The sequence below is a fragment of the Sardina pilchardus genome, chromosome 4 (genome assembly GCF_963854185.1).
Source record: "Sardina pilchardus chromosome 4, fSarPil1.1, whole genome shotgun sequence".
Classification (NCBI taxonomy): Eukaryota; Metazoa; Chordata; class Actinopteri; order Clupeiformes; family Clupeidae; genus Sardina; species Sardina pilchardus.
This window is the reverse complement of record NC_084997.1, coordinates 11,314,596-11,339,285: the sequence shown is the minus strand read 5'-3', so window position 1 is coordinate 11,339,285 and position 24,690 is coordinate 11,314,596. Positions and strand designations below refer to the sequence as shown.

General features: G+C 39.4%; 1 protein-coding gene across 2 annotated transcripts in view; it reads right to left on the bottom strand.

Moving 5' to 3' along the window:
- Positions 1 to 24,690, bottom strand: part of gulp1a (GULP PTB domain containing engulfment adaptor 1a) — a 65,643-nt gene that overhangs the window by 33,628 nt on the left and 7,325 nt on the right. For both annotated transcript variants that reach the window (XM_062534162.1, XM_062534163.1), the window contains exon 2: positions 3,548 to 3,625. The gene's annotated coding sequence lies outside the window, so the exon portion shown is untranslated. The remainder of the gene's footprint in view (positions 1 to 3,547; positions 3,626 to 24,690) is intronic.

The following is a 24,690-nucleotide window of genomic DNA, read 5'->3' as shown; positions in this document are numbered from 1 at the left end:
TGAAAGCAGAGGTGGGACATATTGAATAGGCTACATTGAAATGATACAAGCAGTGTTGGGAAAGGACTGAAACAATGACACATTTCAAAAAGGCTTTAAAAGCATAAATAAGTGACATCAAAGCAGTTTTTCCAATAGGCTGAATATTTCTGTTGAGAATTATGGTCTGATGCACACAATTGTATTGCTCAGTGTGCCAATCCATTTGAGAAATACATTTTTCCAACTTCTCTTTATTCTAGAATTTTTATTCAAAGTTTTCAAAATGTGGAGAATACATGTCCTTATTTACCGTATTATTAGTCAATTGGCCCTGCTCATACCAATAACCCTGCAAACCAACACAACACTGACACAACTGCATCTGTGTTGCATGACACATAGTATCATACCTCAAAAAGACTAAGGTCATCCACTTGCATGACTTCCTTTGTAAAACCATTTATCCCTCAAAGCCCAAATGCAGGCTGATTGTCTGTGCCTGATAAGCACCAGTGTGGATTTGGAGTAAACCTGCATGTGTAAGCCACACATACTGTAGGTGCATATCAGTCTGATTGGATTTGATCAAAGTTCCCACACATATACACTCTGCTCTACACTGTGCATCAGAATAACCCAATGTCCTTAAAAGTCACTCCTGAGGCAATCTGCACGGCTCATTTACAGAGCTGACCACAAGATTTAGCCCAGATGTTCCTACAGCCTCAGCTGACAAGGTTGTGGACCGCGCTCACCTCAAGACTCCAAGCCCCTGTGAGCTGTGACCATGATCCACCGTGCAACAACATGCATGTGTGGAAGATAAAAATGCCTTTCTTGTCTCAAGAGGAGTCCTATCTTTTTGACAAATATCAGTTGTCATTACTGCATCATCAGCTGATATCCATAACAAACTTATGACCTGAGTGCGAACTCTAGACTGTGTACTGTGCAACTGTGCACCGACCGAAAATAAACCCTCAGATATGCCTGGCAAACACATTTCCCATCCATAAATATAAGTATGAAGCAGCAGAATGCAAAATCCATCAAAACAACTGTAAATCTCCTTCTCCTCATCCGCTCCGCCCTCTTCTGGAAATACAACTCCCCCAAACATCTGCTCCGTCCCTGTCCACAAAATCTGCACTAGATGGATTTAAAACACAGCACTTTTTTTATCAATGGCAAAGGCCTAACTGCATACAGCACTCCATTATGTGTTCGTGATGAGAGCAGACTAGGTGTTACCAACAAAATTATACCACACAGATTGCACAATTAATTAGATTTTTTTGTGATTGGGCTAACAGCCAAATTGTTTATTTAATGCTCCAACTCTGACAAACATCAATAAAACTCTGCTGATTAATGCCACTTATTAAAATGATTAGCATGTGACAGAGCAGCTTTAAATCTTTTTTCCTTTTTCCCCCTGGGGAAAATGTTCAATTCAAAACTCATGAGGGTAGCACAAAAAATTCTTAAAGGTCGGACAAGGCACAGGTTTAGGAGTCCAAAGATCTTTCATTTCAAAATGATAGCTGGATCAAGGACGATTAGTTTTAAATACGTTGCAGCATCTTGTCAGAGTCAGAGATGCTGCTTCAGATCACCCTACAGCCACATTGCCCTCCATATTTATTGCCACCCCTGGTAAAGATGAGTAAAAAGAGGCATAAACAATCATGTACAGTAGCATGCATGTCCTTGCAAATCTTTATGAGGAATTTTTCTTTCCCTTTAACGTAGGACTTCTCCTCATTGTTTTCATTGTGAAACTAAGATAAAATGCCCACAGTTGATTTTCTATACCTTATTTTTAAACATCTTTAATACATGTGAAGGGCATTGTAGATGGCAATCTGAGGACAACTGAAGTTCGATTTAGGAGGAGACATACAGTACAGGATATCTCTGGCATGCCAAGTAAGGACAGTGAGACAACAAAACAAGCACAGTGTAGGTGCTGAGGACGATGATTTAGTTGGCTGTATTTTCATTTTGTGTAAGCCATATGAAGCATAGAAATTTTCTAGAACATAGATATTATACAATTAAGGTCAAAACTTTTCAAGCGCAACCTGCGGGCTAAGTTTAATGTTTTCATTTTCCAGCTTGATGGAGTAGCGCATTAAGGCCTCTTGGTAGTGCAGGGCGAAGTACTTTTGATGCAGTACTCTTTGATTTTGCATTTCTGCCTCAGCTCAAAAACACTGGACACAAAAAAGTTACAAAAGAACAACAAACAGAAACTGTGGACTATTTAGATACCACCGGCAGTCTCTATTCATTAATGCTATCCAGTGAATTTAGTCTTCAGGGAAAAGGCAACATTCTACCTCCTATTAAAGTAATGGAACATTATAAAGCAGGAAGGACCGTTTGCTCAGAAAGGCCTTATATCATCCAGAGAGGAGTGTGCGCTTAATTAAAGGTCATAAACAAATATGACCGTGAAAATATAGAGCCGTAATCAATAGAAGCAGAGTACTCATTCATCACAACGACCTGTTTACATCTTTATGGCTCTCGAGCTTCCCACCGGTGACTGCCATGATAAGGAATTTACCATTTAACCAGCTCTTCAATTAAAGTGTGTGGAAATGTTCAAACTGCACTGAAAGTCTCATTGCATTTGGTTACATTGCTCCTAGATTATTTGAAACATAACATGCGGTGTAGTCAACATTTGAGAAAGCCAGGCTGGGTCCTGAGTTTTCAGATGTGTTGGTGTCACGAAAAATATCACAGATGCAATGGTGCTTCTGATACAAAGGTGCCATGGCATGCATTCAATTCTTGAAGTATTAGTCCACATCAGTCTCCACAACACATGGGATGTCAACAGTAGCTGTAGTAGCAGTTCTGCTGTAATCAGCAATCACATATTTTCTGTTAAGAGTGAATAATACCACAAGCCAATGCAGCACAAACAACCCCTCCAGCTTAATATGTACCAGTATAACAGAAATAAGCCCAGGGGACGCGGGACAAAGTGAAAGTGCCAATGTGCATTATTATCACACAATGACTTCATTACTTGAATGCCAACGCTGCTGTGATCAGGCCATCTGATGAACCATCAGTGCTTCTCTGATGGATTTCTTTCTCAGGACGCTTCAGCAAATCCTTGGAATAATCGATTGTGTGTGCATGGTGTCCAGGCTTCAAGGTGAAAGTCAGGTCTGACCACTTGCTTGTTTTAAAAAATATTCATGGACACTATTCCATTTCACCTTGGAAGGAAAATATAAAAATGGTTCTGGTTCCCAAAGTGATACAAAAAGTAAGAGAGGGTGGAGTTACATTTTAACTCATCTGATCTACCACATCTCAGAAATTAATTCTTTCATTTTTAATTCTTTCATTATTCATTCTTTCAAGAGATACAGCAGCATAGTGAACACAGGGAGTGAAGCAAATTTAAAAAGGTTTTCCTGCAAAATGAGTGTTTAATACAATCTAAATCTAATCTACTTTTCTTACAAAGTCTTTCAACACCAAAAAGCACAGAATCAGCTTTGTGTATGTGTGCAGCGATCAATTTCAAAGATTGTCTTACCTGTTATGTCTTAATTAATGACCAAAATCCACAGTTTTTCTTTTGCTCATTTAACTGTCTGGGTGTGTCATGTGTATCCTAGACAGGAGAGAATGGGAGAGAAAACACACAGTTAATGTACAGCTGCAGACAAGCATAAAATGAATTCCTTTCCATGAATATCCGCAGGCTAAATATAAGAAGAGCAGATATATTTCAAAGAATTTTCCACTATGTCACAGGATGCAGAAACCAGATCATATTGAAACACATGAGTAGATCTAAACTGATAAGACACTGGAGAAAATATCCCATCAGCTATGCTTCATCTGTAATGGATAATAGTGGCTTTTACTACAAAATCCATTTGCATCTACCTTACTAACATAATCATTATCCCAACTGAGCACCGCAGATAGTCATAGACCATAAAAGACACACTTCCCCTCCAAGTGGACAGTCACATTACTGACCTCTGACAATAATTATCTATTAATGCCCGGCACGTCTGTCTGTCTGTTTGTTCTTTGCATAACTCTCGAGCCATTTGCCTACTGACGTCATTTTTGGCAGATGTTTTTCTGAGGGCACAAGTGAGTGGAGTGTCCAGCCTGTTGTTGTTGTTTGGATGAGAAATGCGAAAGTTAGGCCTATCGCTAAAATAACTATTGACAGGCTCTTGTCGCTCTGGCAACTCCCCTCCCGCTCTCCCCTCCCTCTACACACAACTGTAACAGAAGAGTTCAGATGCAAAACCCTCTAAATCCATCTGACAACTTTTCTTTTAAATGAGATTTTTTTATCAGGCTCCTATAGGTTTTTGCATACAAATCAATATTTCAGACCAGGAAGAGAGTAGTATTTAGTTGGCTTTGAAGGACAATTATTTGATTAACATATACTATGTGCCGAGAGCGTTCACTCATCATCGTTATCTCATTTTTGACGGAGGTGGTGTTTAGAGGCTTTTGCTTCGGAAGTCGGAACTCTTCTGCACACTGACAGAAAGTAACACAAGTGAGTGCAGCGTTGAGTATGAAGTTGTCTGCATATATAACGGAATATAAGTGTAAGACGTAACTATAAGACATGGCTTTAACTTCAACCATATAAAGACCTCAATCCCCTGGGTGCAGCTGACTGCAGGCAGAGAGTCATCCAGCAGATCTTGACCTCAACAACGTGCTGACCAACTCATAAACTGCCTCGTGGAGGGAGCACGGCAACCATACTCTGCCATTTTAACCCTTAGATGCATAGGCTACCAATACCTACACTCTTCCATGAGTGGGGTCAAAAATGACCCCAATTAGAATGCATGCGTTTTTTGCTGTAAACTCAAATAATGTCTCTCATTTTCGTTAAAGATGATGATTTTTATTATATATTTGTCTAAAATGTTTTTATTTCATGTTGGACATATTGATGCATCACTTTTTATTAACATTTTATTACAAAACAGCTTTTAGATAGGCAAAAAAGGTAAACATCTTACAATTATCTCAACATAGGTGAATAGGGTAAAATTTTTTACTTAGAGATATCTTCATGAAACTTTACCAGTTGAATACTCACATAAATAGGAGAAAAAAACGTATTGCAAGTTTTCTATATTTATGTTTAAATATGCTAATTAGGTCATGTCTAATTAAATATGCGCTAATTTGCATATATGTTTTGATGCGAAGAATCTGACCATTGGAAAAAGCCAGGTTGAAAATATTTTTTTGTAGTGTTAACATATCAAATAAAAAAACATTTACAGAGGTGATTATGAATATCTTCTTTTGTTATCCAGTAAATCAGAAGGTACTGCCAATTGGCTTAAAAAAAATGATTTTTGCCCTATTTTTAGGCATAAAAAATCATACAAATCAGGCCAAGAACGCTATATCAACAAATCCCTCTGTAAATATCGCTTGGTGAATTCTACTTCACAATTATAGGAAGAGCGGACATCGAAGGATCAAAAAGCGACGTCGCTATGAACGCTTGGCCGCCACATTATATGATGATACTTAGATTTATGTTGTTGTGTAAAAATAGCCTTCAGGATGGTGAAACTGCTGACATGAGATGTGATAATCAACAGTAAATGTATACCTGACTGCCACAGTTGATAAAAATAAAAAGATCCTAAGGTTAACTTTTGAAATTCCATAGAAAATGCTTGGGGTCATTTTTGACCCCACCTATGCGGATCGGTGGTACTGATACAAAACATTAAATTACTTTAAAAATATAACAGTTAGACACAAATCCAAATGGCCTCATGTCAAAGACAACCTATTTGAGGAATACATAGAAGGTTAAATGAAAAAAAATTAAAATGAAGAAGATACTGCAAGAAAACAACCTCTGGGGTCATTTTTGACCCCACTTATGCATCTAAGGGTTAAATTACACAAGCGACAATCCCAACAGCATCCCACAATTAAAAATGGTTTCAGAGTGTCACATTCTTGTCGTCATGTTAACCACGTTAACGTGGATGTTATGGCAGCTGCTGTTCGGTGCCAATTTAGGCAGTTGCATATTTCAAGTGAATTACTCATTGAAGCTCTGAAATCTATATAAAAGCCACAGTTGTATGTCCATTTTATCTGTAACAATCTGATATGGTAGTTAGTAGAGTGAAAGGGTTTTTTTCCTACTACAGAGTACAGACCATCCGTTTTCAAAATAGCTGCAGACATGTCACTAAGCTACGAGCATTCAACAAGAATGAGCCTGATTAGACCCAGGCACTGCACTAATTACCACACTACCATAAAGGACACTTGGCCCTCTGGGTTTACACAGCATATAACCCATTCTGCATGCAGTTGCAGAGTAATAATCAATGTGCTGGATATTCTGTCAGTTTAAAAACATCAAAGATTTGACTTCTGTGGCAGAATGATGCTTTGTAGAATTCTGAAGTTAGCTGACATTCTTTTATGATTGGTATTACCAGAGACGGTTGAAAAAGGGTTCTTAAGGATCTTTGGTATTACTCATTTATACCCATTAAAACGGTATACATACTGTATATCTGAAACTTCTATATACTTTGGAATCAACAACTTAAAGTAAAAGCCAGACTCCCAATGTCGCTATGCCTAGCCAAAGTCAGCAATCACTCCAAATGTTGCTTACAACAGTTTCAACCTAATGCCACACTTAATCTTCTGCCACATTGTGGATGTGCATTTGAGAATTAATATAATGTCACGCATTTAAATGTATCCACATTTCTGGAAATTACATGATAAGAAACATTTCCAGCTGTGATAAGCCTCTTAGGATTTCAATTTACACACAGGTTTGATAAAGGCTGAATGGGCAAAGCCAAGGTGACTGCCATTTTTTAAAACTCACAGTTCCGATTAAATATATCTTAATCCACAGCATCTGAGCATTTCCTCTTGAGCTTATTCTAGTCAGAGTCAACATATTTAAAGGTGCTTCAGTACTAATCTGACAGTCTCTGGGTTCAGTAGACATATCGGCTCTCCATAAAAGAGGAAATCATAATGTTTCAGCTTGACGAAATTACTTTTTAATCGACCTTGGAAAATACATAAGCCATGTAAGTTGTCACAGCCCTGTTCTGTGCAACAATGGCTGAGACTTTCAAAACTTGAAAAGCATAGAGCATTACATTTGGGGTGTGCTCAGAAATGGGGTCGTCTCAAACACTGAGGTTGACATACGGTAACACCTTTAGATTATATTCCCACAGAGCCACTCTATGAAGAGTAGTGCAAGTATCATTGCCTCCGGAATGGACTGGGAAGCTTGTAAAGATTATACACCTTTATGCCAGTTTAGTAGCCTGGCAAGCCAAACTATACAGAAATGTATAGTCTGGGGTCAGACCATTCACAGAGCTGAAGCCTGTGGGTGGGATGCACAGTTGTCTTTCAAACTGCCTCTGCACGTAATAGGCCAGCATTTGTGACCAATCGTAGCTGGTCGGCAAAACAGCAAATACATCCTTCTTTCTGCTCAACCTTCAAAGAAAAGCCCAAGTCTAACTCTTCAAAAGCCAATTCAAACGAGCGCGCTTCGTTAGCCTCATCCATCTTTCGTTTTTCTCTATGGTTGTGCAACACGGTCTCACACCCAACTCGTCGAACGAGGACGCATGGTCCAGCCCCTTGGTGTCAATATCGGAAGCCGAAGGTGAGCTAAGGCGGGCTCAAGGATTCCGAACACAGATAGAGCGTTCTGATTGGATAGGCTGGCCTGGAGTCGAACGCATTCTTGGCTTTAACGGTGCGACCCAAGACCATCCCGCTAGGTAAAAATATTTTTGGCCGCTAGGGTGCGTCTAGATTTCTAGGCTACCAGTTTAGAGGAATAGTATGGGCAATGGGAGACCTTGCTCCTCTAAACGCATACTCATGTTATTTAGTAAGGACAAACACAAGCAAGGACAAGTATGAAGTCTTTCCACATAAACCTAAAACAAACGGTAGCATTACAAAGTCTCAACTATGTTACTAATTTGGGGGTAATAGCATGGTGGCAGTAACTAAGAATGGGCACAGTAGAATTTCAGTTCTTGAAATGTGACTGGGAATGAAATGGGAAAGAGACAATCCCATTTAGTAGATGGTTTATTGTCCAATCACGCACTAGCATACTTGTTCAGCACTCCGTCAGAAATACAACCAGTTTCAATGCTCTCGAATGTTATAATCAACACCTTAGAAATGTTTTAGTATGCAACGTGGGTAGCCCACTAAAAGTGTCCAAAATAAATAAATAAATAAAAACATAAATACATAAAACCCCCGCAAAAAAAACAGCTTTTCCTGAAAGACATCGATTTGTCTCTATGCAAATGATGTCAGATAAGAGGACATCCCTCTGTCTTTCATGGCGTGCGTGCCACGGAGCCGGTGCCAGGCTGCTGCTGCGGGCAGATAAGGACCTAAGACCAGACCTGAGACCAGAGCCAGAGCGGCAGGCTGTCAAGAGGGGCTGCTGGAGAGGGCTGCTGGGTGAAGCTTAGCCCTGGCATGTCCTGTGTAGTGGTGTACTACCATAATTATCACCAAATCCGGGGAGCATGATACACGATTTCTGTAAAGAATGGCACAGCTCCGTTTACGGATTTATGTATTCACTGTCAAGTCCACGATGACAAAAAAAAGAAGAAAAAAACAGATGAGAATTGTTTCAGTGAGCAGGTTGTTACATAAATTAAGTTATAGTAGATGTATCTTAGGACTAGATATCTAAAACCTCATAAAACATCCCAAGCACTTTAGTGTGTAAATCTTTATGATGTTTTTGCCGACTGATTGACTCAAGCAGAATGGAATATTTCATTATTACTAATAATTTAATAATTAACAAACAACATAGACCAAGATTTTCCCTCCATGCACAGAAAGTAGCCTAGTTAAAAAGACCAACATAACTAAAAGGCAGACATTTATTTAGGATGAGAAACATGACCCTGCAAGGGACCATGCAATATATTCATCCTTTGAGCTTAGAATTGTGAAATGGCATAAATAATTGCAAATCATAAGTTTAGGAAGAGAACAGAAAGTTAGGAAAAGTCACAAACACATTTGCATTTAAATGAGGGGCTGGATGTGTGGCAGAAAAAGCTCCATAGACATACATTTTTCTCCACCCAGTGGCAGCTCTGGAACACAAATCTGAGTCTGCTGTCTCATGCCCATGCAAAACTGTCTCGAGTCAGATTGACCTCCATCACCACATCACCGCTAACTTTAAGAGGTTGCACTGAACCATCTACAATGCTTGGCCTTCAAGGTTTTTCCATTCTCTGATACAGTATGTACGTGTTGCCAGAGTCTGACAACAGATCATACTGTATGTAACTTGAGTTGACTGTCCCAGACTGAACTCTACAAACTTGCAGCACTCCAGAAATACAACTTGCACAAAACCCATAGGTGCTAGCATTGTGTCACTAACATTTCCCCTGGTGTTGGGAGGGAGGTTAATCTTCTGGCGTCATAACTAATGCAGTAATATATACATATATCTAATGTACTAATAGATAAATATGTCTATGTAGTCTTTTTTTTTGGGGGGGGGGGGCTATGTAGAAAGTGGTGTTATAAACTAATAGAGCAGAAGGAAAATAAATGGCTTCCAAACATACACTACATACTGAACATGGTATGCTTGTTGAAGGTGAATCCCTCTTTTATGTCAGGCAAGCTAGGTTGAAGGATTTGTTATCTGGACGCAAACATGGATAACACATACCGGTATGTTTTACATTTATCTGTAATTATTGTTCAGAGACTATGCTGTCTTGCCTTCAAGTAAAACAGGCACAGACATAATAATGCACACATTACATCTTATGAACAGAAAAAGGAGCGCTTGTCCAACTCTGATGTAAAAACCAATGTGAAACATTTTCAAAATGTGTCTGTGTGTTGGGGGAAGGTGGGTGTTGATGCTCAATTAAACAGCACCATAATGAGATACTAACCATTATTCACATTGATGAACCATGAATAATCCACATTAAACTGCCATTGTCTATGATTCCACACAGTGATTAGGTCATGTCAGCCTTGAAAGTACTATTATCATACGTTACAGGGGCCAGATCAGAGAGCAAGTCACAGCCGGGAACTGCGCAGAGGACTGACATGATGTTAAAAGGAAACTCTAGAGCCCCAGAGCCATGGAGATGGCTCTGGCCGACCCACCATGTCTCCATGTGACAAACTGTTTTATCACATCTTAAAATGGTCGCAGAAAGACTGATGTCATTTAGCTAAATCCCATTGATGTCCATTAGATTGATCTCCTCACTGGAGACTGGGTATACTAAAATGACCTCCTCGACACAAAACCTGTGTACGATACACACACACACACACACAAAATGTACACACACACACAAAACGCATGTGCAGTCACACACACACACACACACACACACACACACACACACACACACACACACACACACACACACACACACACACACACACACACACACACACACACAAAACACATGTGCGCCCACACACACACACACACACACACACACACACACACACACACACACACACACACACGCACACACTGAAGTACACACACAAACATGTGCGCCCACATGCCCACACACACACACACACACAAAACCTCAATGTCAGTATATTTGATCATAATACAGTAAAGTAGCCATACTGCTCTTGCCAATGACATGACAAATGTGCAGCTCAGTATGAATCAATTGAGCGTGTGACATGAGAAGTGGGAGCTGAAACCGTGCTCTCTCTCTCTCTCTCTCTCTCTCTCTCTCTCAGAAACTGGAGTCCACTTGTTTGTGCAAGACTGCAGAGGGACATTTGGGGATAGAGGACGTGCAAAGGACAGTGCTCTCCAATGCACGTGCTTGATAAAGTGCAATGCCAACACAGTGTGTGTACATGGATAAGGGCTCCTCTTCTGGAGCGTGTGTATCAGAGGAAAACACAGAAAGATTCAGGTTGTCTAAAATAAAAAATAATTCTTCACAGCATTTGCTGACATCTAAAATACCGGACGGTGTTTCAACTGAGAAGATAAACCCTTAAAGAACTATTGCAAGAAATAAGAGTGCTATTTGCCTGTCTTCAGTAAAACACAGCAGAATGGCACAGTGACTTATCAGCCAAATTATACACTGCTCTGTCTCATTCAGCGTTGCCGTAGTTGGAATGTATTTTCTAATGAGTTTTATGCTGACTGCAGGAGGTTCATCAAGAGTTATTTTATGTATAGGCCGGCCAGCATGGTGTGACGCCGCAGTGCTTTCAGACAAATGGAATCTTTCTAAGAGACCAACGCAGAGAAACTATGTGGTCATCTAAATGCATAAGCAGTGTCGGACGCGCGAGAAAATAAGCCGTGGCGGTGGCATATGCGCGTCTCTGTCTGGAAGGAATGCCGTAATCACCATCAGTGGGTGCTTCTACACATGCCTGTCTGTATGGAAAACAGCCATTTCGCTTAAGACAAGAAAGGCCTTATTAAAAGTATGCCGTCAATCCTTTTCAGAAACAAAAGTCTCCTTTTAACCCTGCTGAAGACACCATCACAAAGAGCGTCTCTCTGTATAGCTCTGATGTGGCTGGTGGGGCATTCATAAATCAGAGGATCATAAAATCACTTCAGTGACACTCAGTATTCATATTGTGGAGCACCCCTCGTGAACATCAATCAATCAAACCGTGTGAGTAGCCTCACAATGCTGCCATGATGACAGCAAACTTCTCGGGGCAATATGAGTTGCCTGACACATAACGGAGAGGTGCTGTCAAAAAGAGCTTCCGGCAATCAAAGGCCAAATCTCTTATTTAGGGCTTATCAGGTTACTTGTGAAGAATGAGCGTTGCCCTTTTTGTAAATGGGTGGGTCAAATCAAATCCATCAAGCAATTAAGGGGCGTTCTCTATCTACCTTCCAGAGATAAGGGTTAATGACCACATAGCCTTATCAACAGAAAAGGCCACATAACCATAAGGAACAGGATGAGTCTGACATTTGGGTTGGTAGAAGAAAACAGAACAACAAACAAGAACCACTGGAGCACCCTGGCTTGTCCTGGGTTCAGTGATGATCAAACACACACACACACACACACACACACACACACACACACACACACACACACACACACACACACACACACATGGCGAAAACTACAAATTTTCTTGACCGACCACCGAGCCTCATTAGCCGGTTGAAACCGGTTAGCCGATTCGTTTAAAATATTCTACGCTATTTGAAATAACAGCCACGCAATTTCGCAACTCTGTCGCATCTCTCTGTCCCCCGTTAACACACACAGCCCCGGCGGCGGCGCCGCACTTTCACTCACGTCACTTTTTTTAAAATCCCCTACAGCGCGAAACATGAGTCCCACAAACCAAGGAGCTTGTAAGTAAGTGGAGGACAAATGGCTCCTTCGTTTCGAAATGGTTTGGGTACAAGGTGATCGCGTTGCAATTAAAGGCGTTTGTCTAGCGTTAGAAGCTCATTTGAAACTGAAATTGCCGCGGCTCACTTAAGAAAATGACAGCTCCGAAGAGACGCCGCTATAGTTTGAGGAAGTACTAACAATAACTAGAAATGCAATTCCAAGGAATTACCAGTGCCTGAAAATGCAAAAATAGATAGATAATGTAGATATGGTTGCTAAGGTGTAGCTAGGGTAAACATGGTGGTTGCATAGTTTACAGAGAGTTGAGTGTGAAGGTAGACAGTTTAAAGATGAAACATTCCAGCTCTAACTTAACTAATGATTTCTATTCATGTTAAAATGTTGATTAGCTAACTTAGGTAATGATTTCTAGCAGTTACGCTAAAAATGCTAATTATGCTAGCAATGATAACTTTACTAACAATGCTAACCAGGTTGATTAGCTAACTTAACCGATGATTTCTAGCAGTTATGCTAAAAATGCTAACTATGCTAACCATGCTAACTAGCTAACTTGCTAGTGAGGACTTTTATTTTGAAACATTTGTTGCTAGGGTATCCATGGTGGCCACTATCAAGAAACAAGAAGTTACTGCAGTATAATCATGTTGGTTGCTATGGAAACGGTCATAAACACTTAATTTTAATGGTTGCTATGTTGGTTGCTAGGTACATGGAGGTTTCATGTAGTTGACTGGAGGCATAGTGGATGATAACTGACAGTTGGAATGGTTGAACAGTTCAATAGTTGAGTAGTTTCAATGGTTAAATGATTTAATAGTGTATTATTGCAGTGAGGACTTTTATTTTGAAACAGTTGTGGACAGAGGAAACAGTTAACAGGATATGTAGTCTTCTGAGAGACTGTATGCTTAAAGCCAGAGAAACTGACAGTTGGTGCCCAGGTGGCTCTGAGACAGAGTAGATTGTTTAAAAGTTGAATGTAGATCGTCTAATTAATGTTGATAGACAGAGAGTTTAATGGATGTTGATAAACAGTTTAATGGGTGGATGAGTGAATGGTCTGAAGAAGATGAATGGATAGAAAGTTGGATGGAATGTGCCTTATATTCTTGTAGAATGGAGAGACACAGCTCTCTACTGAGAGAGTAGTGGATACAGATACAGGTGTAATCAATTTAACTGGCTAGTCTTAAGAGAGCCAGGCCTGAGACAGAGTAGATTGTTTCAAAGTTGAATGTAGATCGTCTAATTGATGTTGATAGGCAGACTGTTTAGAATGGGTGGATGAGTGAATGGTTTGAAGAAGATGAATGGATAGAAAGTTGGATGGAATTAGGAAGACTTATGTTGATACCGTTGATACGGGGGAACAGAAAATGTAGTCTCAAGAGATCCAGTTTAAAGCCTGAGAGAGAGAGAGAGAGCTGCTGCACCTGGACTGGCCACCTGGCGTAACATTCTAATTGCTGCCGTGATGTCATAATGAGCAATGTTAAGTCTATGGGGATATGTTTAATAGTTTTTAATTTACTGTTTAAAAAGTATAAAAGTTACAAAGTTGAAAAATATATTGCACAGGTCTCCTTAGTAAGACCTACGTAGCAAAGTTTTAATCAAGTTTCTACGTTAAACGGTTCAAGCTGAATTGCGAGCGTTAGAAGAAGAAGTGGAATAACTAGAAATGCAATTCCAAGGAATTACCAGTGCATGAAAATGCAAAAATAGATAGATAATGTAGATATGGTTACTAAGGTGTAGCTAGGGTAGACATGGTTGCATAGTTTACAGAGAGTTGATAGTGTGAAGGTAGACGTTTTAAAGATGAAACGTTCCAGTTCTAACTTAACTAATGATTTCTATTCATGTTAAAATGTTGATTAGCTAACTTAGCTAATGATTTCTAGCAGTTACGCTAAAAATGCTTATTATGCTAGCAATGCTAACTTTACTTACAATGCTAACCAGGTTAATTAGCTAAGTTAACCGATGATTTCTAGCAGTAATGCTAAAAATGCTAACTATGCTAACAATGCTAAATTTGCTAACAATGGTAACCAGGTTGATTAGCTAACTTAGTTGATGATTTTTTGCAGTTATACTAAAAATGCTAACTATGCTAACAATGCTAACCATGCTAACTAGCTAACTTGCTAGTGAGGACTTTTATTTTGAAACATTTTTTTGCTAGGGTATCCATGGTGGCCACTATCAGGAAACAAGAAGTTACTGCAGTATAATCATGTTGGTTGCTATGGAAACGGTCACAAACACTTAATTTTAATGGTTGCTATGTTGGTTGCTAGGTACATGGAGGTTTCATGTAGTTGACTGGAGGCATAGTGGATGATAACTGACAGTTGGAATGGTTGAACAGTTCAATAGTTGAGTAGTTTCAATGGTTAAATGATTTAATAGTGTATTATTGCAGTGAGGACCTTTTATTTTGAAACAGTTGTGGACAGAGGACGTAGTGAAACAGGATCTGTAGTCTTAATGAGATTGTATGCTTAAAGCCTGAGACAGAAGGTGCCTCTCATATAGCGTTTACGCGTCCTCTCTCGCTCCTCACTGATCTACATAAAGAATGATGGAGCGGCAACAATGGGATAGTCTAGCCCTTCTTCTATCTTTCTTTATGTAGATCATTGAGGATCGAGGAGCGAGGGAGGACATATAAACGCTGCTTGAGAGGGACCCACAGTAAATACTTTAAAAGTTGTATGTACTGTAGATAGTCTAATTAATGTTGATAGACAGAATGTTTAATGGATGTTGATAGACAGATTGTTTAATAGATATTGATAGACAGTTTAATGGGTGGATGAGTGAATGGTCTGAAGAAGATGAATGGATAGAATGTTGGATGGAATGTGCCTTATATTCTTGTAGAATGGAGAGACAGCTCTCTACTGAGAGTAGTGGATACAGATACAGGTGTAATCAATTTAACTGGCTAGTCTTAAGAGAGCCAGCCTGAGACAGAGTAGATTGTTTAAAAGTTGAATGTAGAGCGTCTAATTGATGTTGATAGGCAGACTGTTTAGAATGGGTGGATGAGTGAATGGTTTGAAGAAGATGAATGGATATAAAGTTGAATGGAATTAGGAGGACTTATTTTGATACTGTTGTGCGCAGAGGATACAGGGGAACAGAATATGTAGTCTTCAGAGAGATTGTAAAGCCTGAGAGAAACTGACAGTTGGTGCCCAGGTGGCTGACCAGCTGGGGTAACATTCTAATTGCTGCCGTGATGTCATAATGAGCCATGTTAAGTCTATGGGGGAAATTGTAATAGTTTTTAACTAATAGTTTAAAAAGTATAAAAGTTACAAAGTTGAAAAATACAAAGCCCACATCGCGTAAGTAAGACCTACGCGTCAAAATTTGAATGGAGTTTCTACGTTAAGCGGTTGAAGCTGAATTGCGTGCGTTAGAAGAAGAATAACTAGAAATGCAATTCCAAGGAATTACCAGTGCATGAAAATGCAAAAATAGATAGATAATGTAGATATGGTTACTAAGTTGTAGCTAGGGTAAACATGGTGGTTGCATTGTTTACAGAGAGTTGATACTGTGAAGGTAGACAGTTAAAAGATGAAACATTCCAGTTCTAACTTAACTAATGATTTCTATTCATGTTAAAATGTTGATTAGCTAACTTAGCTAATGATTTCTAGCAGTTACGCTAAAAATGCTAATTATGCTAGCAATGCTAACTTTACTAACAATGCTAACCAGGTTGATTAGCTAACTTAACCAATGATTTCTAACAGTTGTGTTAAAAATGCTAACTATGCTAACAATGCTAAATGTGCTAACAATGCTAACCAGGTTCATTAGATAACTTAGTTGATGATTTTTTGCAGTTATGCTAAAAAATGCTAACAATGCTAACTATGCTAACCATGCTAACTAGCTAACTTGCTAGTGAGGACTTTTATTTTGAAACATTTGTTGCTAGGGTATCCATGGTGGCCACTATCAGGAAACAAGAAGTTACTGCAGTATAATCATGTTGGTTGCTATGGAAACGGTCATAAACACTTAATTTTAATGGTTGCTATGTTGGTTGCTAGGTACATGGAGGTTTCATGTAGTTGACTGGAGGCATAGTGGATGATAACTGACAGTTGGAATGGTTGAACAGTTCAATAGTTGAGTAGTTTCAATGGTTAAATGATTTAATGGTGTATTATTGCACTGAGGACTTTTATTTTGAAACAGTTGTGGACAGAGGAAACAGTGAACAGGATATGTAGTCTTCTGAGAGACTGTATGCTTAAAGCCAGAGAAACTGACAGTTGGTGCCCAGGTGGCCGGCCACCTGGCGTAAGATTCTAATTGCTGCAATGATGTCATAATGAGCAATGTTAAGTCTATGGGGGAAATTGTAATAGTTTTTAACTAATAGTTTAAAAAGTATAAAAGTTACAAAGTTGAAAAATACAAAGCACACATCGCGTAAGTAAGACCTACGCGACATAGTTTGAATGGAGTTTCTACGTTAAGCGGTTGAAGCTGAATTGCGTGCGTTAGAAGAAGAACTAGAAACGCAATTCCAAGGAATTACCAGTGCATGAAAATGCAAAAAAGATAGATAATGTAGATATGGTTACTAAGGTGTAGCTAGGGTAAACATGGTGGTTGCATAGTTTACAGAGAGTTGATAGTGTGAAGGTAGACAGTTTAAAGTTGAAACATTCCAGTTCTAACTTAACTAATGATTTCTATTCATGTTAAAATGTTGATTAGCTAACTTAGCTAATGATTTCTAGCAGTTGTACTAAAAATGCTAATTATGCTAGCAATGCTAACTTTACTAACAATGCTAACCAGGTTGATTAGCTAACTTAACCGATGATTTCTAACAGTAATGCTTAAAATGCTAACTATGCTAACAATGCTAGATTTGCTAACAATGCTAACCAGGTTGATTAGCTAACTTAGTTGATGATTTTTTTGCAGTTATGCTAAAAATGCTAGCTATGCTAACAATGCTAACCATGCTAACTAGATAACTTGCTAGTGAGGACTTTTATTTTGAAACATTTGTTGCTATGGTGTCCATGGTGGCCACTATCAGGAAACAAGAAGTTACTGCAGTATAATCATGTTGGTTGCTATGGAAACGGTCATAAACGCTTAATTTTAATGGTTGCTATGTTGGTTGCTAGGTACATGGAGGTTTCATGTAGTTGACTGGAGGCATAGTTGATGATAACTGACAGTTGGAATGGTTGAACAGTTAAATAGTTTAGTAGTTTCAATGGTTAAATGATTTAATAGTGTATTATTGCAGTGAGGACTTTTATTTTGAAACAGTTGTGGACAGAGGAAACAGTTAGCAGGATATGTAGTCTTCAGAGAGATTAGCTGCGTTTCCATTACAAATATGCGCAAAAACTTTGTCGATATTGTCTTAATGTCGAATATCACAATTTTCGCAATTGCGGTGTTTCCATTACATTCGGCTAACTAAATTAAAATCTCGTGTATTCTCGCGTGCTGTAAGTCATTAGGAGACATGGTGGTTATCAACATTACCCAGATTTAGCCATAGGGATTTAGCCTACACTAAATGCATTCAAATTGCCACCACGGCACGCTGATTATCAGTCATTAGGCTATAAGCCATCAGCGGAGGAGGCCTACGTTTTGGTGGGGCAGAAACATAAAATTAAAAATGACATATTTCACAGGAGTTTGTTGTAGTAGGCCTATGCTTAAATCATGTCACAGCCATGTCAGTGGAATATTTCGTAGATCAGCCCAGTTGATTAGTTTCTAAAACTAGAATCTAGATTTCTTTCAGCACCGTTCTCATCACGTTAAACAAACCAGCAAAGCATAGCAACGTTGTTGCTATGGGTAAACAAAACTAGTTGAGCGGTTGCGTAGCCTATGCAGCGTTTTTGAGAAAGTGTTGTCGGCAAGTTCACAGCTGTGGATTCAACATTTTAGAATGACACGAGCCACTTTTAATGAAAAAAAATATTATTTTTTTACATTATTCTCCCGGTGCCACTTCCTGTCGGCAGTCTTCTTCGTCGGGTTCGTTCCTCCTAACATCCGGTTGTTGGATCACGTGACTCGTCAGATGCGAAAAAAGTGTTTCCATTGCAGTTTTGCGAAATATACAAATTTCGATACGCTCGAAATACCACCTCACCCGAGCGCAAAAACTTTTTATCGAAACATGTGAGTTTTTTCGAAATGTGTGTGTTTCCATTAAGCACATTTATTTTCGCAACTCTTAATTTGCGCAATTTAATGGGTAATGGAAACGCAGCTACTGTATGCTTATAGCCAGAGAAACTGACAGTTGATACAGGTGTAATCAATTTAACTGGCTAGTCTTAAGAGAGCCACAGTGTATATGCTTGAAGCCTGAGACAGAGTAAATAATTTAAAAGTTGAATGTAGTCTAATTAATGTTGATAGACAGAGAGTTTAATGGATGTTGATAGACAGTTTAATGGGTGGATGAGTGAATTGTCTGAAGAAGATGAATGGATAGAAAGTTGGATGGAATGTGCCTTATATTCTTGTAGAATGGAGAGACACAGCTCTCTACTGAGAGTAGTAGATACAGATACAGGTGTAATCAATTTAACTGGCTAGTCTTAAGAGAGCCAGAGTGTAGAGATACCTGAGCCTGAGACAGAGTAGATTGTTTAAAAGTTGAATGTAGATCGTCTAATTGATGTTGGTAGGCAGACTGTTTAGAATGGGTGGATGAGTGAATGGTTTGAAGAAGATGAATGGATAGAAAGTTGGATGGAATTAGGAAGACTTAAGTTGATACAGTTGATACAGGGGAACAGAAAATGTAGTCTCAAGAGCCTGAGAGAGAGAGAGAGCTGCTGCACCTGGACTGGCCACCTGGAGTAACATTCTAATTGCTGCCGTGATGTCATAATGAGCAATGTTAAGTCTATGGGGAAATTGTTAATAGTTTTTCATTTACAGTTTAAAAAGTATAAAAGTTACAAAGTTGAAAAATATATTGCACAGGTCTCCTTAGTAAGACCTACGTAGCAAAGTTTGAATCAAGTTTCTACGTTAAACGGTTCAAGCTGAATTGCGAGCGTTAGAAGAAGTTGGATTAATAACTAGAAATGCAATTCCAAGGAATTACCAGTGCATAAAAATGCAGAAATAGATAGATAATGTAGATATGGTTACTAAGGTGTAGCTAGGGTAAATATGGTGGTTGCATAGTTTACAGAGAGTTGATAGTGTGAAGGTAGACTGTTTAAAGATGAAACATTCCAGTTCTAACTTAACTAATGATTTCTATTCATGTTAAAATGTTGATTAGCTAACTTAGCTAATGATTTCTAGCAGTTACGCTAAAAATGCTAATTATGCTAGCAATGCTAACTTTACTAACAATGCTAACCAGGTTGATTAGCTAACTTAACCAATGATTTCTAGCAGCAATGCTAAAAATGCTAACTATGCTAACAATGCTAAATTTGCTAACAATGCTAACCAGGTTGATTAGCTAACTTAGTTGATGATTTTTTGCAGTTATGCTAAAAATGCTAACTATGCTAACAATGCTAACCATGCTAACTAGCTAACTTGCTAGTGAGGACTTTTATTTTGAAACATTTGTTGCTAGGGTATCCATGGTGGCCACTATCAGGAAACAAGAAGTTACTGCAGTATAATCATGTCGGTTGCTATGGAAACGGTCATAAACGCTTAATTTTAATGGTTGCTATGTTGGTTGCTAGGTACATGGAGGTTTCATGTAGTTGACTGGAGGCATAGTGGATAATAACTGACAGTTGGAATGGTTGAACAGTTCAATAGTTGAGTAGTTTCAATGGTTAAATGATTTAATAGTGTATTATTGCAGTGAGGACTTTTATTTTGAAACAGTTGTGGACAGAGTAAACAGTTAACAGGATATGTAGTCTTCTGAGAGACTGTATGCTTAAAGCCAGAGAAACTGACAGTTGGTGCCCAGGTGGCCGGCCACCTGGCCTAAGATTCTAATTGCTGCCGTGATGTCATAATGAGCAATGTTAAGTCTATGGAGGAAATTGTAATAGTTTTTAACTAATAGTTTAAAAAGTATAAAAGTTACAAAGTTGAAAAATACAAAGCAGGCATGGCATAAGCAAGACCTACGCAACAACGTTTGAATGAAGTTTCTACGTTAAACGGTTGAAGCTGAATTGCGTGCGTTAGAAGAAGAATAAGAAGAAGAAGAAGAAGAAGACCGAGGAAGAACAGTACAGTGCATTTTCATGCACTGTAATAAGAAACCTAGGGAGAACAATATAGTGCATTTTCATGCACTATAATAATAAGAAGTTGAAGCCTAGGAAGAACAGTACAGTGCATTTTCATGCACTGTAATAAGAAGAAGACCGAGGAAGAACAGTACAGTGCATTTTCATGCACTGTAATAAGAAACCTAGGAAGAACAATATAGTGCATTTTCATGCACTATAATAAAGAAAGATGATCATCATTACCTAATCTGTTACCATTGCTGACCCTTCCTGAAATGTAGATGTAATGTGTTTCCAAATCTAAGCCCATCTTATGCAGAAAGTTGCTGCAACACGATAAAACCAATGGATAAAACGGGCACCTCCAGATTGCAAAAGACGCACCGGCCATGGCATGCGAAATTTTTTTTTTTTTTTTAACCGACTAGCGACAACTTTGATCGGCTAACGTGGATACGGTCAACCATCGGTCAAACAGTTACCGGTTAACATCCCTAACACACACACACACACACACACACACACACACACACACACACACACACACACACACACACACACACACACACACACTAACACACACACATACACACACACACAAACACACACTGACCATGGACGGCATCTGTGGCCATGGAGTTTAACATGAAAAACAAATAGCCAGACGCCCAATACATCCTTTCCAAATCACTTCGAAACTCACTGGTCAATACTGGCTTTCACATGTGGTCAGTCTGAGTTCCACCGTACCCGACTTCTAAATATTTGCTTTCTTCATCCTGGTCGCAGATCTGAACTGATGAGCAGTACAGTACTGTACAGAACTGATGAGCCTGTCCAAGCCAACGAAAATGTTATTTATATGTCTCGTTGCCTCCAAAAACCTCACGCACTCTGGTTGCATTGGGACAAGCGGTTTCATCACTGGCAGAGTTTGATGAAGAATCTAGCCGGGGTTACCTCAGGTTCAGGCCCAGAGAGATTTATTTATCTTTTAGCTTTCCCCACTCACACAAGATCAGGCCTCAGTTTTCAAATCAAATTAAACTTAAGGCGTAAACAAATTGAGGTCCTGGAAATCCCTTCCACAGGGCTAAATCCACATAAATCTTCACTGAAACAAGCACATTCTGCTCCACAGGCTGTCTGCAATCTACAAGATGAGGTAAAACATTCCCACGAAATGTGGCCCAACAAATATTCACTTTTAGAATTTTAGGGAAAAAAATACTTCTCAAAGTGGTTTTGTGTTCTGGATGAACTCGACTTTTTGTTTTTGCTGAGATAACTGAGAACACAGTGACATCACAGGTTAACACTGAGGTGCCAAAGAACATTGTGACATGATTCACCTCAAATAAATTACTTATTTGATCAAATTGAATTATGCAAACACAACAAAACTTCATGTCTCCATCCACACAACTCCTGCAGTGAGTCACCGGCTATCTGGGGAGTCACAGACGGTTGTGACACAAGTTTGGAAATGTCTCTTGGCCATACTAAAGTATTTTTTTTTCCAAAATACCAATTAACTTAATGGCTGAACTTCGGCGGAGAAAAAAAAAGAGGAGATTCAAATGAGCCGGACGGCACCAAAGGGCCCTGAGGGAGCCCTCGCTCTAGATCACGTGCACAGAGTGATTAGGATCCATCACAGTGTGTTTCTCCCGCCGGAGAGAAAGCCTTGACAGAAGAAAGGGCGGCAATGACGGGAGCCACAGAGCCAACGATGGCACTCAGGGAAAAAGACAGAAGGGGGGGAAAAGCGAGAGAGGATAAACGAAAGAAGCACGCTCACCAAAGAACAAAAGGGAAAAGCTGAAATGTGTCAGGGGAATGAACAGATCTGAAATAAAGGGGGAAAAAAGTTCGGTTACTAAAAGCTCCAGACGATGTCACGTCAAAACATGACGCTTTGGATTCGCATGGGGAGAGAGAGGGAAAAGTTTCTGGTGTCTGGGGTGACGAGAGGCCATCTGAATCCATCAGAACATGCCGTGTGCATTCAGCTTCTGAGCAGTTACCAAAGTGGTCCATAATCAACTTTACTCCAGGTCATGATAGCACTGTTTCCAAAACAATAATTTTGTGAAGTAGTTGTTCTGCTAAAAATGGATGTTGTTGATAACATGTTATTCTCCTCTTTTAAGAGAGATGGAAGTGGGAAAGCAGGTACGGACATGGCCATTTCAACAATACCTCATCCCAATTCAATAATCGCTGCTCCTCAGACATAATCGGATTCAACACACAACAGCAGGGGTGTCACTCGCTGTATATTCTGACAGGCATATACAGGTGAAAACAATGTAAATGTCCGAAACAAGGTCAGCCCCCTCGAGGCTAGAACTACCAGGAGCAGCAGGCAGATGCCTAAGTGAGCTCCCTGTTTTACACACCCATAGCATGAATACTGATCATGGACAGACACAGTCGAAGGTGCAAGCAGGAGGGCAAAGAACAAATTGAATGGGTGGAAAAGATTAAAAAGAGCAATAACAGCCACAGTAAATACTAATAGACTGCTGTGTTTCTAACACTCTTGGGATAGGAATACCATTAGTGATAACCTTCTGTCAGGTGCTCCAGTGCAGTTTCAGAAGACACACACAACAGTCCCAGGAGTACCAATGAAGGCACCATTTCTACAGAGTGGCTTTACTCTGGTCACTTGGGACCTGTTACTCTCAGCAGGTGGTGGAGGTCTTTCTTAATGTGTTATTGCTGAAATAAAGTAGGTACCGGTACATCTCAAGAACAAAAACTCATCAAATGTTTTCATGATATCTCGTCCAAAAAGCTAGTATACAGTACAGTATGATAGTAACAGCAGTGCAAGTGAAGACAAAATACAGGCTCACAGCAAAGCGTAAAAGCAGCCAGTGTGCAATATAATCATATATAGCCGCAGACGTTTTCCATCAGATACAGTCAAAAATGAAGCACTAAATAAAACTTAAAAAAAAAAACTTTGGAGGAAAATGCTAAATGTGGCAGAAGATGTGTCTTCTGCATTTAAAAAGGGCTGGATTGATTTTAGAAAAGCTAAGAGGCGCTGTTGGGCATGAATCTCACTTAGTTATTGTGGTACATTTGTGACCAATGTCCTTGTGGGACCTGTGGCTTTTCTTAAACTGCTATCATATACACTTCTCGAATCTGAACACAAGACCACGGCACGGGATCATGGTGTGATGGTGAATGTGTTGGTGTTATCAAATTGTCCATATGACTAAAATCGTTGGGAAAAGGTGTGGTGCCCATATGTATATGGAGCCCTGACTCACTTAACACTACAGGAACAAGGAATCTGCCGCTTCAGTCAAATGAACTACTTTTTATGATGCACAAGGTGTTGAAATAGCATAGGGATATGCAAAATGTACATCCGAACTACAGAAAGACAAACAAATGTAATTATACAGAAAGATCCTCAAAACTATACAATCTGACTGCATCCTTGCATGTTAACATGGCATCAAATGTGACAAGATTTAGTGAATCTTTTGACAGAGGTCAAGAGTTTATCAAATGTTCCAAACCAATCGACCATTTCTTTAAGACATAAAAAGGCACAGACACGATAAAGACGACTCTCTGTGGATGTGTGGTAATAATGGAGATAGAGATTTGATTCAACGCTTGAAAATGATTTCCAGAGGCTTAGCTCAGCTCTCCCTGAAACAAGCAGCGATACGCTTTCTAAACTCCAGAGAAACACTGGAGATAAAACCTGTTGGTGGATGACATGGAGCACTGAGGCAAAGGGCTCGGATTGAAAAAAGTTGGAGGGGATATCTGAGACATGAGTTGTCTGGTTGGCATCCTCTCATGTGTGAAATCTACCTGAATCAGAACCAGACAGATACCTTGTTTGCATAATCTCCCAGTTAAAAAAAAAAAACCCTCTCCAATTCAGTTTACCTGTAGGGGAAAAAACTGTAGCAAGAGCTTCACAAATAACCTGCGTTCTCAGTGAACTCTGAGGT